The following is a 13,247-nucleotide window of genomic DNA, read 5'->3' as shown; positions in this document are numbered from 1 at the left end:
CCCAGGACCCTGGGATCATGACCTGAGCCGAAGGCAGACGCTTAACCATCTGAGCCACCCAGGCGCCCAGCTTTTCCTTTTCTTGAAGCTTCAAATTTAACTTGTTTATATGCAGTGTGAAATTATAATTTCTCTTACCATCTCTCCATTTAAAAACAGTTTTACTCTTTCGGTAAGAATCTGTCATTTTATGGTTGCCCGTAATTACAAGCTTAGATCTTGTTAAAAAATCAGTAGAAAGTTTTTTGATGTTTTATTCTGATTTTTAATGACTAATTTTGTCAATTTGTTTCAACTCTTGAGAGCAAAATTCTTATCAAATTCATTTTATAATTACTGAAAATTGTCTCTTTACATTGAGCATTTTATTACCTTTAAAGTCATTTTTACACAACAAGCAAGAGTTTTTTTAGTTTGCTCTACTGCAGGAAATTGCAACAGGTTTTTGTCATGAAATAGCAGCATACCTTCTACCACACTATTTTTCTTTACTGATCTAACATAAGCTTCTACATCTTGGGTTGATTTTGCATCAATAGTGTACCTTAAGTTAAAAATTTTTTAATGCTTGTTTTTAATTAGAAAAAAATATTTTACTAATTCTAGTTACATAATGATGAATATTCTACCTAATAACCAATTATGATTTAGATAGGTACCACTGTAACTTATCTTGAGTGTAAGAAATATTTAAAGAAACACATTGCAACATTACAGTTGCTGTGTAGACAAAATATTCCAACTGAATCTGTCTGTTGATACTAACTAGATTGTTGCCGTGTTTATGGGGCATACCAGAAAGGATGCATGTGTCCCACCCCACATATCACAATAAACAGTAATAGCTCATGTGATGTAATGTTCAAAGTAAAATATAGTTCTACAGAGCAATAATATTGTGTTTACCAGACAAATGATTTACAGTGCCTCCATTTCTAAATTTAAATATGTTTAATTAAATTAAAAAATCAGTTACTCGGTTTCACTAGCCACATTTCATGTGTTCAGGACCCATCTGCCACTAGCAACTACTATATCAGACAATGCAGGTCTAAAAATAGCGGTACTTCAAATATATTATGTATATATAATATTGAAAAACATACTGATTTTCAACTCTGCTAAAGTGTTGCATATATATTGTTACGAACTGACTGTTTTGTGCTCCCCAAATTCATATGCTGAAACCCCACACCTCAATGTGATCACATGAGGAGGTGGGGCCTTGGAAGATAATTATGATTAGATGAGGTTATGAGGATGTAGCACTCATCCTCATAAGGAATAAATGATCTTATAAGAGTCATGAGAGAACTTGCTTCCCCTCTCTACTCTCTGCAGTGTAGGATGTGAGGAGGAGTAGGTAGTCTGCAACTTGGAAGAGGGTTCATTCAACCATGTGGGCATACTGATCTCAGACTTCCAGCCTTCAAAATTTTGAGAAATAAATTCCTCTTGTTTATAAGCTACCCTAGAATTATAGAATTCTAAACTAAGATGTATACATATTTGTATGTGTGTGTGTGTGTGTGTGTACAATTTTATGAATAAAACTACTGCTGTAGAGTATGCATTTTTTAAAAAAGTTTATTTATTTGAGAGAGAGAGATAGCAAGAGAGACCATGAGCGGGAGTCAGGGAGAGGGAGAAGCAGGCTCCCCACTAAGCAGGGAGCCTGACTCGGGGCTTGATCCCGAGACCCTGGGATCATGATCTGAGCCAAAGGCAGATGCTTAACTGACTGAGCCACCCAGGAGCCCCTAGAATAATGCATGTTGTTTTAAGACAGCAAATAATACTAACTTTGAAAGCAAATAACAATATTTTTATTAAATAATTTGGAACTACACTATGCATATTTGAAAAATATTCCATTTAGTTAATTAGAAAGAATGGCTTGCTTAACTAATCCAAGAGACACATTAAAAGCGCAGAATATATCTATTTGAGGAAGAAGTTTACCACTAATCTCCTTTGCTTGTGAGTCTTAAGCATACCTGGCACTAGGGAAAAATATGTTAATAAATAGCAAATATTGATTAGATGATCCATCAGAAACTTTATGGGTGGAACTAAGGGTGCCTTGTGATTTTTAGAAAACTTTAAAAATGCAACATTGTGTCTACATTTGTTGAATGATTCATTCAAATGGTCTTTTTAAGGGGGGCTGACAAAAGAGTAGTTGTCTTAATGACAGAACTCTGTTCGATCAAGGTTATCACGTATTAGTAGGAAACATGCATGTTAAACTTTTTTTCTGTCTTAGAAAAAAACGATAAAAAGGACAGTCTAAACTTTTGGGTTTCTATGTCCATAAAAGTTAAATCCAGTCTTCAGAACAGTCCCAGCAATTTTAGCTGGAGTGGTACTTATACAAGTGGATTGGCACTTGCCTTCTGTCTGACCACAAAATTCATTAATCATATGCTTTTATTCAAAACATCAATACTAAAACTAGAAGCCGAATACTATTGATGAGATGTTATCTTACGGATACCCAACAGCCTAGAAATCAACATCTGAATGTTGAAATAGGAGAACTCAATCTATAACTAAATGGCAGCTAACACTCAACCAGATTTTAACAAGTAGCTGGATGTTTGGCATCCTGTATGAAAGTTCCAGATGGTGGACTAGACTTCTCACTTTTCATTTAGATGTTTTTTCCCCAAGAGTTTCATTCAGTTTTAATGTTCATTCATGACGACAATTTGTGGCAGACACATAACTTTCAGGGATATTCTTATCTTCTATTAACAGAACATGAGTCATATTTGGGCATGCCATCTTTCAGCAGATTAAAATAACATTAGTACACAAGTAAATTACTTGCATACTTGTGTTCCTTGGTAACCACTTTCAAACTTAACCTTGTGCCTTATGATGATCTCAAAATACCACCTGACTTTATTTCAAGTAGTATTAATTAGAGTCTGAAAAGCAGTGGGCACTCCAGAAGTGTTTGATATATGTAGGTATAAATAACAATATATGTATAAGCAAAAATTGCAGATAGTTTCAGTGGAAAAATATCTATAATAGATAAAGGCTAGAGATCATATGTTAAAGGGAAGAAACTTACAGAAGTATAGAAAATTAGTAAGATGTATGAAGGAAATCCAGATATTTAAACTACCAAGTAATAAGCCGGAACGTTATTTAGTCTGATTTGCATGATTTGTCTGTCTGGCCATAATAAATAATCACCAATTCTCTCTCTCTTTGCTTTGTGCTAAGAGACAGCAGATCTGGGAGTGTTCCATTTTACCTTCTGGAATGGTGGCTGACAGCAACTGGATTGGGATTTTTATTTTTAAACACATGACATGTTAACAGTTCATAAATATTGTTTTTTGTGGGAATAGAAGTGATTGAAAGGCAGCTCCCTAGTATGTCAAAAGCTATTAAACTGGGGATGTATTAATAAACAAGCTCCAGTGCTAACAAAATTTAGAGTGTATAGAAATGCTAATACGGGTTACCAAACGAGCACTGGAATTAGGAAATCAGGTTCTGGGCAAACTATTCTAGGTATACGTTTCCTTGTCATCTTTAACACGTGCTTAGGAGTGATGAATATACAACTTATGCTCATCAAGTGTGTGTGGAAGTTCCTTACCCCACCATTCAAGCACAAGATGTCTGTCATTAATATGGAATACTGGATAACTTTCTGAACTGGAGATTCCACCTAAATTTCCCTGTAGACTAATACTGTGAGGACAAGGAGTGGAACTTTACAATCCACTGGCCTCTTCCACCTCTGTGTAAAGCAGCCCATGTGTGCTGATATGTAAGCATTGTCTTTCACGCAGAATGGCAGCCAATGGTGATACGGCTAACTGGCAGTTCTTTCCAGCCAAAGGCAAACTCTGGGAACTAGTCATAGTGATTGGCTCTTACTGGATGCCTAGCTACCCATCTCACAATTTTATGTTTTGTTAATGAATCATCAACACCTCTTGTTAGCTCCCAAGGTTTGGTGTTGCCCTATCGGCAGCCAAGAATCCCACATTTCAATTACTTTGGCTGTTAACTCACCACATATGTTTTTGGCATTGTTCACTGAGGAAAGGAAAAAGTACAACTTGGGCTGTCATTAAGCCAACACCATAAGAAGGAAGAGTTTGTGGTTTTTTGTGACCATCAAAATCACTGATTTTCTTGTTGGTGCATTGCTCAGTAAATGCAAGCTGCTATTTAATTATAAAATAAGTCATGGGGATGTAATGTACAGCATTGGGAATATAATCAATAGTATTATAATAACCTTGTATGGTGACAGATGGTAACTAGACTTATCATGGGGATCATTTCTTCATGTATAAAAGTATCGAATCATTAAGATGTACTCCTGAAACTCATAGGACATTGTATGTCAATTACACTTCAATAAAAAATTAAAAACATAAAAATTCATATTTTTCTTTAAAGTGAAAGTAAAATCCACTTAATTTGAAAACAAAAAAGTAGACTACAGTAATCCAATCCTCGGGGACTCACAGATGAATACAAAAAATTAAATGCCTTTGGTATTTGCTAGCAGCAAGAAGAAAAATTTGCAAAAAATGTTGTAAAATAATAACTGATGAATATTAACTAAGACCATTTTGTTTTAAAATGATTAGGTTTGAGTTTGGTAGTCAAGAAAAGAACATGTTAAACTAGCTCATCTTTATTAACAGCATTTAACTTAAAAAAGGAAACAATTACAGTAGTAAATCATAAAACTTTTCATTTCGGAGAAAAGGGTTGGGTTGTCATGGTAACACTCATCAAATCACCGTAGCCAGAAGAACAGGAGTCAATATGGAGTCCTCCCTCTTCTCAACCCCAAACTACATATAATCTACACTAAGTTCCTTCGTGTGTGCCTCTTTAATAACTCACATACTTGTTTTTCCTCTTCACCATTCCTGCTGTTGCCCAATTTACATGCTCATCTACTTGTGGAGCCCCAGCAATAATCTGTACTGACTATTCCTGATCTCCTGGCTTGTCCTTTTGTCCTTCCTATCCTATCCTTCTTGGTTTTTTTTTTTAGAGAGAGAGAGAGGGAGGGAGAGCACACATAAGCTGCCTGGGGGGGGAGGGGCAGAGGGAGAAAGAGAATCTTAAACAGGCTCCATGCCAGCGTGGAGCCCGACACAGGACTCGATCTCACAACCCTGAGATCATGACCTGAGCTGAATCAAGAGTCTGATGCTTAACCGACTGAGCTACCCAGGCGCCCTTATATCCTCTGCTTCTTATAAATACATTTGCATTCAGATTTCCTACTGTCTTAGCCATGGGAAACTTGCATACAAATCCTTTCATGATTTTTTCCCTGACCATCTTTTCCAGCCTTATCATTTGCTACCTGTCTCTACCTCTTTACATTCAACCTCGTCCTTTGTCACCTCTGCCTGTGAACTTCTGTGCACCAGTCAAGTGGAAATGCTGCAACTTCCTTTGGAGTACCATGCTTTTTTGTGGTCTGTGCTCAGGCTGCTTTTTGGGGTGGAATTATTCGTCTATCCTCTTTACCCGGTGAACATGAACTCTAGGGTCATCTCTCTTAGACAATCTTTCTGGATTCCCTGATTCTTCACAGGAAGAACCAGCCATATTCCTTTTCTATGTGTTCCACTGTACTTGGTAATCATTTTCTGCACCTATTTATTTTAGTTTCTCATACTTTAGTTGAGCACATATTTATTGGATGTTTGCCATGTGCAATACACTGTCTTATTCATCTTTGTATTCCTGGCATTGAGCATAGTCCCTGGCATATGGTAGGTCCTGCAGGAAAGTAACACTTGAACAGAGAAGGGAATGGTGACAGCAGTTCACCAGTCCCAAAAAGGTTGTGACATGATATGTTCTGTGCAAGGTAAGGACTTTATCCTGGAAGTGAATTTGGCAGGGAAGTTCAGGGTAGGGGGAGCTCTTTGTGGATATAAGGATCCTGAGGCTAGAGGTAAGAGATATTATTGGAGATTTAGGCAGAAGCCAGGTCATGGAAGGATTTGTTTATATTGAAAATTGTGCAGATTTATTTTTATAGGTTATGGGGAAGATTTTGCAAGAACGTGAGTTATGGCACAGAATTTTTTTTTGAGATATTGGTATGGTGGATGCATTTGAAGTGGGCATGTTGGGAGAGAACATGAAGAAGCAGATCTGATGCAGAGATAACAGGTAAAATAAGCAGATTGATCACTGATTAGACTGATCAGGAACCCACTGCAGTGTTCTAGGCAAGAGATGATTATGACTGAAGCAGTTGAGATAGAGAAGAAAGGGGTGTATAGAAGAGACACTTAGAGGCTTTCAGTAAAAGCCAATACTCTCCTCTAATTTTTCTACCCGGTATGCACCTACTTATCTTTCACTTCACACCTCAAGTGTTCCAAATGACATCCTTTCCTACTGGCTTTGCCAAACATGGACTTTTCCACTCTGTGCCGTCACAGAGCTGTTTTAGACAACCATGAACCAGAGTTCATGACATCTTGAGTTCCCTCTGCCATCCTATCTTTCCATATTCAAGACCACACCCTATACTAGAAGTGATGACCAATACTCATTTACCATAACCTCAGCACTCGACATGGACACCAGTCCCAGCCAAGGCTATTTATAAAGTATCTTTTGTTTGCCTAATCATGCAGAGGCAATCCATACAACACTGAAACAGACAATAATTTCAACAAAGGGCCTGTGTGTTATGTGGGATTTAAGAAGAAAGTGTGTATGTGAGGTTTAAGAAGACAGATGGTGATACAGCAAAGGAAAATGTTTTCAACTTGAACAAGGAGAATTTGATCAGGTTAAGAGAGAACCATTTGATATATTAGAGGTCAGGGTGAATTTTAAATGTCACCAGAGGAGATGATACACTCTAGATTTAGGATTCCTTATGATCGTTGTTCAGGAAACAAGTTACATTTGGAGTCATCTGTACATTATTCATTCAGAGGATTTGTAAGACTTCTTCCTACTTTTTAAATTAATAAATCTGTTTTTGTCTAAGAGAATGAAAGCTCTCTTCAGGGAAGAGAACACTGCCTCAAAGGAAGGATAACTGAAGAAGTAATTGTTGAATAAATGAAGGAAAGGATGGAAGCAGATAATAAAAGCTTAATTAATAAGCCTTTGGTTGATTGCAGTGGTAATGGAAAATCAGTAATTTCAATCAGTAATTGAAAATGGAACCTCGGTAATCTTCAGGGCCTAGAGAATTGAAGGAATGGCCTTTTTTTCCTGTCTCCTATTGATTGTCTCCTATTGTCCTGCCAGGATGGAAGGCATTTCAAATTACCTGGTTTGACCTTGACCACAAATATAAAGGGCAAATATTATTTTCATTTTGTAGATAAGGAAAATCAGGCTCACAGGAGACAAATAGTTGTTCAAAATCTTACATCTATCTAGTAAGAGCAGAGCTCCAAAACTCCAAAGCCCATGCTCTTTTTTTTTTTTGATTTTTAAAAAAAATTTTTTTATTCTTATGTTAATCCCCATACATTACATCATTAGTTTTAGATGTAGTGTTCCATGATTCATTGTTTGTGCATAACACCCAGTGCTCCATGCAGAATGTGCCCTCCTCTTTTTAGTCTGTATTTCAAGACTGGCCATTCCTTTTTAAAGTCTGTCACTCAAGTTAAATTGATCCACTTAGCACCCCTTAATGCTTCAACCCCTAAGCCCTGTGTATCTGTGGTTCTTTACTTCCCTCCGTCATATCTTTTCTCCATCCTTCAACACTTTAGTGAAATTCTTTTTATGAAATGGCTTAGCTTTAGTCCAGGGTTCCTCAACCTTGGCACTACTAACATTTTGGGCCAGATAATAATTATTTATTTTTGTGTGTGTGTGTGTGGGGGGCTGTTACAAGATGTTTAGCAGCATCCCTGATATCTATCCTCTAGAAACCAGTAGGATTCCCCCTCCCAGTGTGACAGCCAAAAATATTTCCAGGCCCTGCTCAACATCTCCAGAGGGGCCCATTGCCCCCAGGTGAGAACTGTGGCTCCCTCTATCATCCTTCCCTACAAATTGTTCTGAATCTCTCACAGGCCTTTCATTGGTAATCTATGTATTTGCAATTCAACATGCATTTCCTTTTAAGACCTCTTTTTCCTAATTTTCTTTACATTTTTAGTTCTATGTTGCTATTTAACTTTTCATGTATATCGCTATCTCTTCAACTTTTCGTAAAGTTTCTTTAAAATAGAAGTCCTCACTAAATCTTATTAAGCCCTTGTATCTTTCACAGAACAGACATTCAAAGATTTGATGATTGGATTATTTTGTGATGTGAAGATTTGATCCATTTATGATGGGAAATTATTTGAAACACCTAATGAAGCTCAACAGTACCCCCTGTCAGTTTTCAATTCACATGAAAGGAAGGTGACAAATGCCATCCACTGTTTGGTTACACTCAGTGTTCCAGGTTCATTTTTTGAATGCCAACAAAAATTTGGGTTTCTGCTATCTTTTCTATTATCCCTGAAAAGGTGGGAGTAAAAAAAAAATGAGGTGAATTAAGAAATCACAAGATAGTTAGTGTTTGCACCCTCATGAAGAAGTGAAGTCACTGTTTGCCAGAGGAAGTATAAGAGACTTCCTCTTAAATATGCATTTTTTTTAACCCTTCTGGAGAATGCATTAACATTTCAGCATTACCACAGGTGTAAAAAACAGGCAGATTCTAACATCTTTCAGGTGCTTAGGCTTATGGCCCATTTTAGGAATCTTGGGTTTAGACTGAAATTATGATTTTTGTAGTCTCATACAAGAGTAGTTAATGTGGTGAATGCTCCTTCAGCACAGGAGTAGAAGACCTCTATTAAATTTATCTATTTTATTAAAAATTATTTTAATTGTGGCAAAATATATAACATTTACCATATTAACCATTCATTTCTTTTTCATATTAACCATTCTTAAGTGTACGAATCAGCAGTGCTAAGTATGTTCACATTGTTGTGAAATCAATCTTCAGAACTCTTGTCAAATTGCAAAGGAAGACTCTATACCCAATAAACTCCAGCCCCTGGCGACCACCATTCCACTTTCTGTCTCTATGAATTTGACTTAGGTATCTTAGATAAGTGGGATTATACAGTATTTGTTCTGTGTGTGTGTGTGTGTGACCAGATTGTTTCACTTAGCAGAATGTCTTCCAGATTCATCAATGTTGCAGCATCTGTCAGAATTTCCTTCCTTTTTTAAAAATGATTTTATTTATTTATATGAGAGAGAGAAATAGTGAGAAAAAGCATGAGCAGGGGCTGGGGGGCAGAGGTGGTGCTCAATGTGGGGCTCAATCCCAGGACCCTGGGATCATGACCTGAACCAAAGGCAGACACTTACCCGACTGAGCCACCCAGGCACCCTGGAATTTCCTTCTTTTTAAGGCTGAATAGTCTGCCATTATGTTTATCCATTCATCTGTTGATGGATACTTTAGTCGTTTCCATCTTTTGGCTGTTATGACTAATGCTGGTAGGAACATTGTGTGTAAATATCTCTTTGAGACCCTGCTTTCAACTCTTCTGGGCATTTATACAGAAATGGAATTGTTGGATCACATGGTAATTCTATTTTTAATTTGTTGAGGTAACCCCATACTGTTTAATAGTGGCTGCACCATTTTACATTTCCACCAAAAGTGTATAAGTGCTCTAATTTCTCCATATCCTTGCCAATATTTGTTATTTTCTGTTTTGTTTTATTGTTGTTGTTTGTTTTGATAGTAGCTATCACTGAGTGGTATCTCACTGTGATTTTGATTTGCATTTATTCAATGATTAGTAATGCTGGGCAACTGTTCATGTGCTTGGTGGGCATTTGTAAATCTTTTTTGGAGAAATGTCTATTCTAGTCCCTTGCCCATTTTTTAAAATTTAAAATAATTAACATACAGTGTATTATTAGTTTCAGAGGCAGCCCATTTTTTAATTGAGTAATTTGTTTTCTGTTGTTGACTTGTATGAGTTCTTTATATATTTTGGATATTAACATTAAGATACATGACTTGCAAATATTTTTTCCCATTCCATAGGTTGCCTTTTCAGTCTGTTGATTGTGTCCTTTGATACATAGAAGTTTTAACTTTTTATGTCATCCAGTGTATCTATTCTTATTTTTGTTTCTTGTGCTTTTGGTGTCAGATCTAAGGACTCATTTAAATCCAATGTCATGATGGACTTCTATTAAATTTGTCCTCTTTACAGAACCTGGAACTCATGATTTACCTTCTTTTTGATTGACCAAAGGAGGAAAATGTTAACTACCAACTATATGAAGTTTCCCCTTTCCAATTCCTCCATGTGTATGAACATTTTTACTATAAAAACTGGGGGAATGAGTTCTCTCTTTCTTCCTTTCTCCATCCATCTTTTACTCTTCATTCTGGCTCTGGTGCTTTCTTAGACACTGCATACTGTCTTATTTTCTTTTAATCTTTTAGCCCGAGAGCAGCTATTTTTGTCATAGCAGCATCTCTTTTAGGCAAAACAAAACAGAAAACCAAACACTAACAACAACAACAGACACCAAGTAGTATAGTGCAGTGGTTAAAGAATGAGCTAAATCTGCATCTAAAATCTGTCACTAGATTAAGGAAGAAACTGTGTCTTCTTCACTGCCTGGTACAGATTAAGAGCTCAATAAATATCTATTGATTGAAAAAAGGTGTAAAATGGGTAACCTGTCTAAATCTTACCTGTACATGTGCTACGTGAGAGGGTCTGCATTCTGTGAATGGAGGTCTCAGTCCTTGGATTCCCCACAAGAAGATTTACATGGGGACCCACAGTAGAATACAGACAGCCCGAAGGAACGTCACAAGCACAAAGCAGTTTATTAAAGTGAAAGTACACTCTCAAGTGGGAGAGGCGGCAGGTTCCACACAAGGTGGAACCAGCCCCTAGGTAGTCCTGGAATTGGATATTATTGAGTCTCTGGGCTGGGAGGAGCTGTGACATACGGTGGAGTGGTCTCTAATGGAGGCTGTTTCCAATCATTTGGGAAACTCCTCCCATATGTTGGGAGGGGAAGGTTTTGACCCTACAAAGTTTGTACCTGAACCCTCCGGGTAGCCTTTCTCAGTGGGGGGGCTGTTAACTGCAATGCAAATGTATTATAATGAGTCTAGGGATTCCTCTGGGGCAGAGGTGAAAGAGGAGCACCTGTTCTGTACCTGTGGCTCTTGATCTGTCAGGCCCAAGGTCTTGGAAGCGACAAGGTCAGGATGTTGTGTCCCCTGGGCTTTTAATGTGTGGCTTATTTATCCCCCCTCCAGCTCACGTCTCTATCATTCCCCTTGAAAGACTTGGGACTCTGCTTTGGGGCATTCCTTCCACGGCTCAGGTCTAGAATGAGGTAGAAACCTAACATAAGGAGATTAACAGTATCAATTTTTATATGTAAAAATCAGATAATTATACTTATTGATGGGGTTTGGAATATAGGTGAGGTTGGGTGGGGTGAGGCCCGGAGCTGACAACCAAAAAGAATTCTTGAGATGTCTTTGATGCAAGATGGTGGTTTATTAAAGCACAGGGACAGGACCAGTGGGCAGAAAGAGCTGCTGTACTGGGGTTGTGAGGAGTGGCTGATTATATACTATGGGGTTGGGGGAGGTAAGGAAAAGGGAGGTTTCAAAAGGATTTTCATATGATAAAGAAGGCTCACAGGATGCCGAAGGCCTTGCCATTGTCAGGTTAAGGTTGTTTTTCCCTCTAGCAAGGAATTAACAGGAAGATAGTTGGGAGCTTCCTGGAGGAACATTACACTCTGCCGGCTTCAGGTATCTGTCAATGGGCTCCAGGTTATAAAGACATTTAATTGTATCTACATTTCCTTCTAGAAGCTAAGTTATTGATAGAAATGCTTTGTTCTTGTAGATTGCTAAAATATTTGTAAACTGAGGGAGACTCAGGTCTTACAGGATTGTGATCTCTATAAGTTAGCTATTTGTTTTTCCTTTCCTTAGCTTTAGGGCAGCCAGGAGTGCAAGAGGAATATCACATATATCCCATGGGGTGGGGGGTTGTGGGGTGTCAGCTTCTGCTTTGTCCTCAGCTTGCCTTCTGTTCCCTCATCACTTATTATCTAAAATTTTGTGAGGATTAAATGAAGGAAAAACAAATGTATGTTCAAGTTTGGCAGTACTTGGGAATAGAAATTGCTGATGAATGAAGGTGATTAATTATTGACTAATAAGAAATCAGACTTAGAGAACCTAGAAAGTCCTTAAAACTTGCAATACTGATACTAAACATTTGCATGACATTGTTAGAAGGGATCCATGTAAGGATCTTACACTCTTGTTGGGAAGACAAGATTAGATAAAAATATGTACATAAAAAGAAGTGAGATCATCAGTGAGTAAAGCAGATACTGATGTCTGTTGGAGTTCCAAGGAAGGAGAGATTACTATAGAATTGAATAGCTGGATAAAGCTTCATAGAGAAGATGAGCTTGAGTTGTCTTTTGGTGGACAGCTGAATTTAGATGACAGGAGAGGAAAAGAAGGACATGCCGAGACAGGGAATATTTGAAGTGTGGTTAGTCTATCAATTTGCCTTTAGAGTATGGAAGGCCTTAAATGCCATGCTATGGGTTTTGTACTTCATCTCATAAACCAGAAGTCTCTGTTGCCTACATCTTTGGCTTAAAAAAAAAAAAAAACACTTAAAAAATGTAAAAACCATTTTTAGCTCTCAGGCTGTACAAAAACAGGCCACAGGCTGGATTTGATATAGTTCACTGACTGTGGGGCTCTATCAAAGATTTTTGAGCAGTTACTTGACATGATCAGAGGTACATTCTAGGAAAATGGTTGGTAGCAGTGAGAACTACCTTACGCATCTTTATTATCTAGATTTGTATCTTCAGAGAAAACAGGTTTTACAAACTCGACAGACCAAGCTTCATATTTTCTGGCTGTGTACACAGAGTAGAGAATTCTATCACCAAGAAGATTACAGCATGTAAGTTCTTTTTTTTCTTCTTATTTTATTTATTTATTTATTTATTTTTTTTATTTTTTTTTTATTCTTATGTTAATCCCCATACATTACATCATTAGTTCTAGATGAAGTGTTCCATGATTCATTGTTCGTGCACAACACCCAGTGCTCCATGCAGAACGTGCCCTCCTCAATACCCACCACCAGGCCAACCCATCCTCCCACCCCCCTCCCCTCTAGAACCCTCAGTTTGTTTTTCAGTGTCCATCGTCT

This window comes from Leptonychotes weddellii, chromosome 3, assembly GCF_054177405.1.
Source record: "Leptonychotes weddellii isolate Sample4059 chromosome 3, ASM5417740v2, whole genome shotgun sequence".
In the NCBI taxonomy this organism is placed as follows: Eukaryota; Metazoa; Chordata; class Mammalia; order Carnivora; family Phocidae; genus Leptonychotes; species Leptonychotes weddellii.
This window is presented reverse-complemented; position numbering follows the sequence as displayed.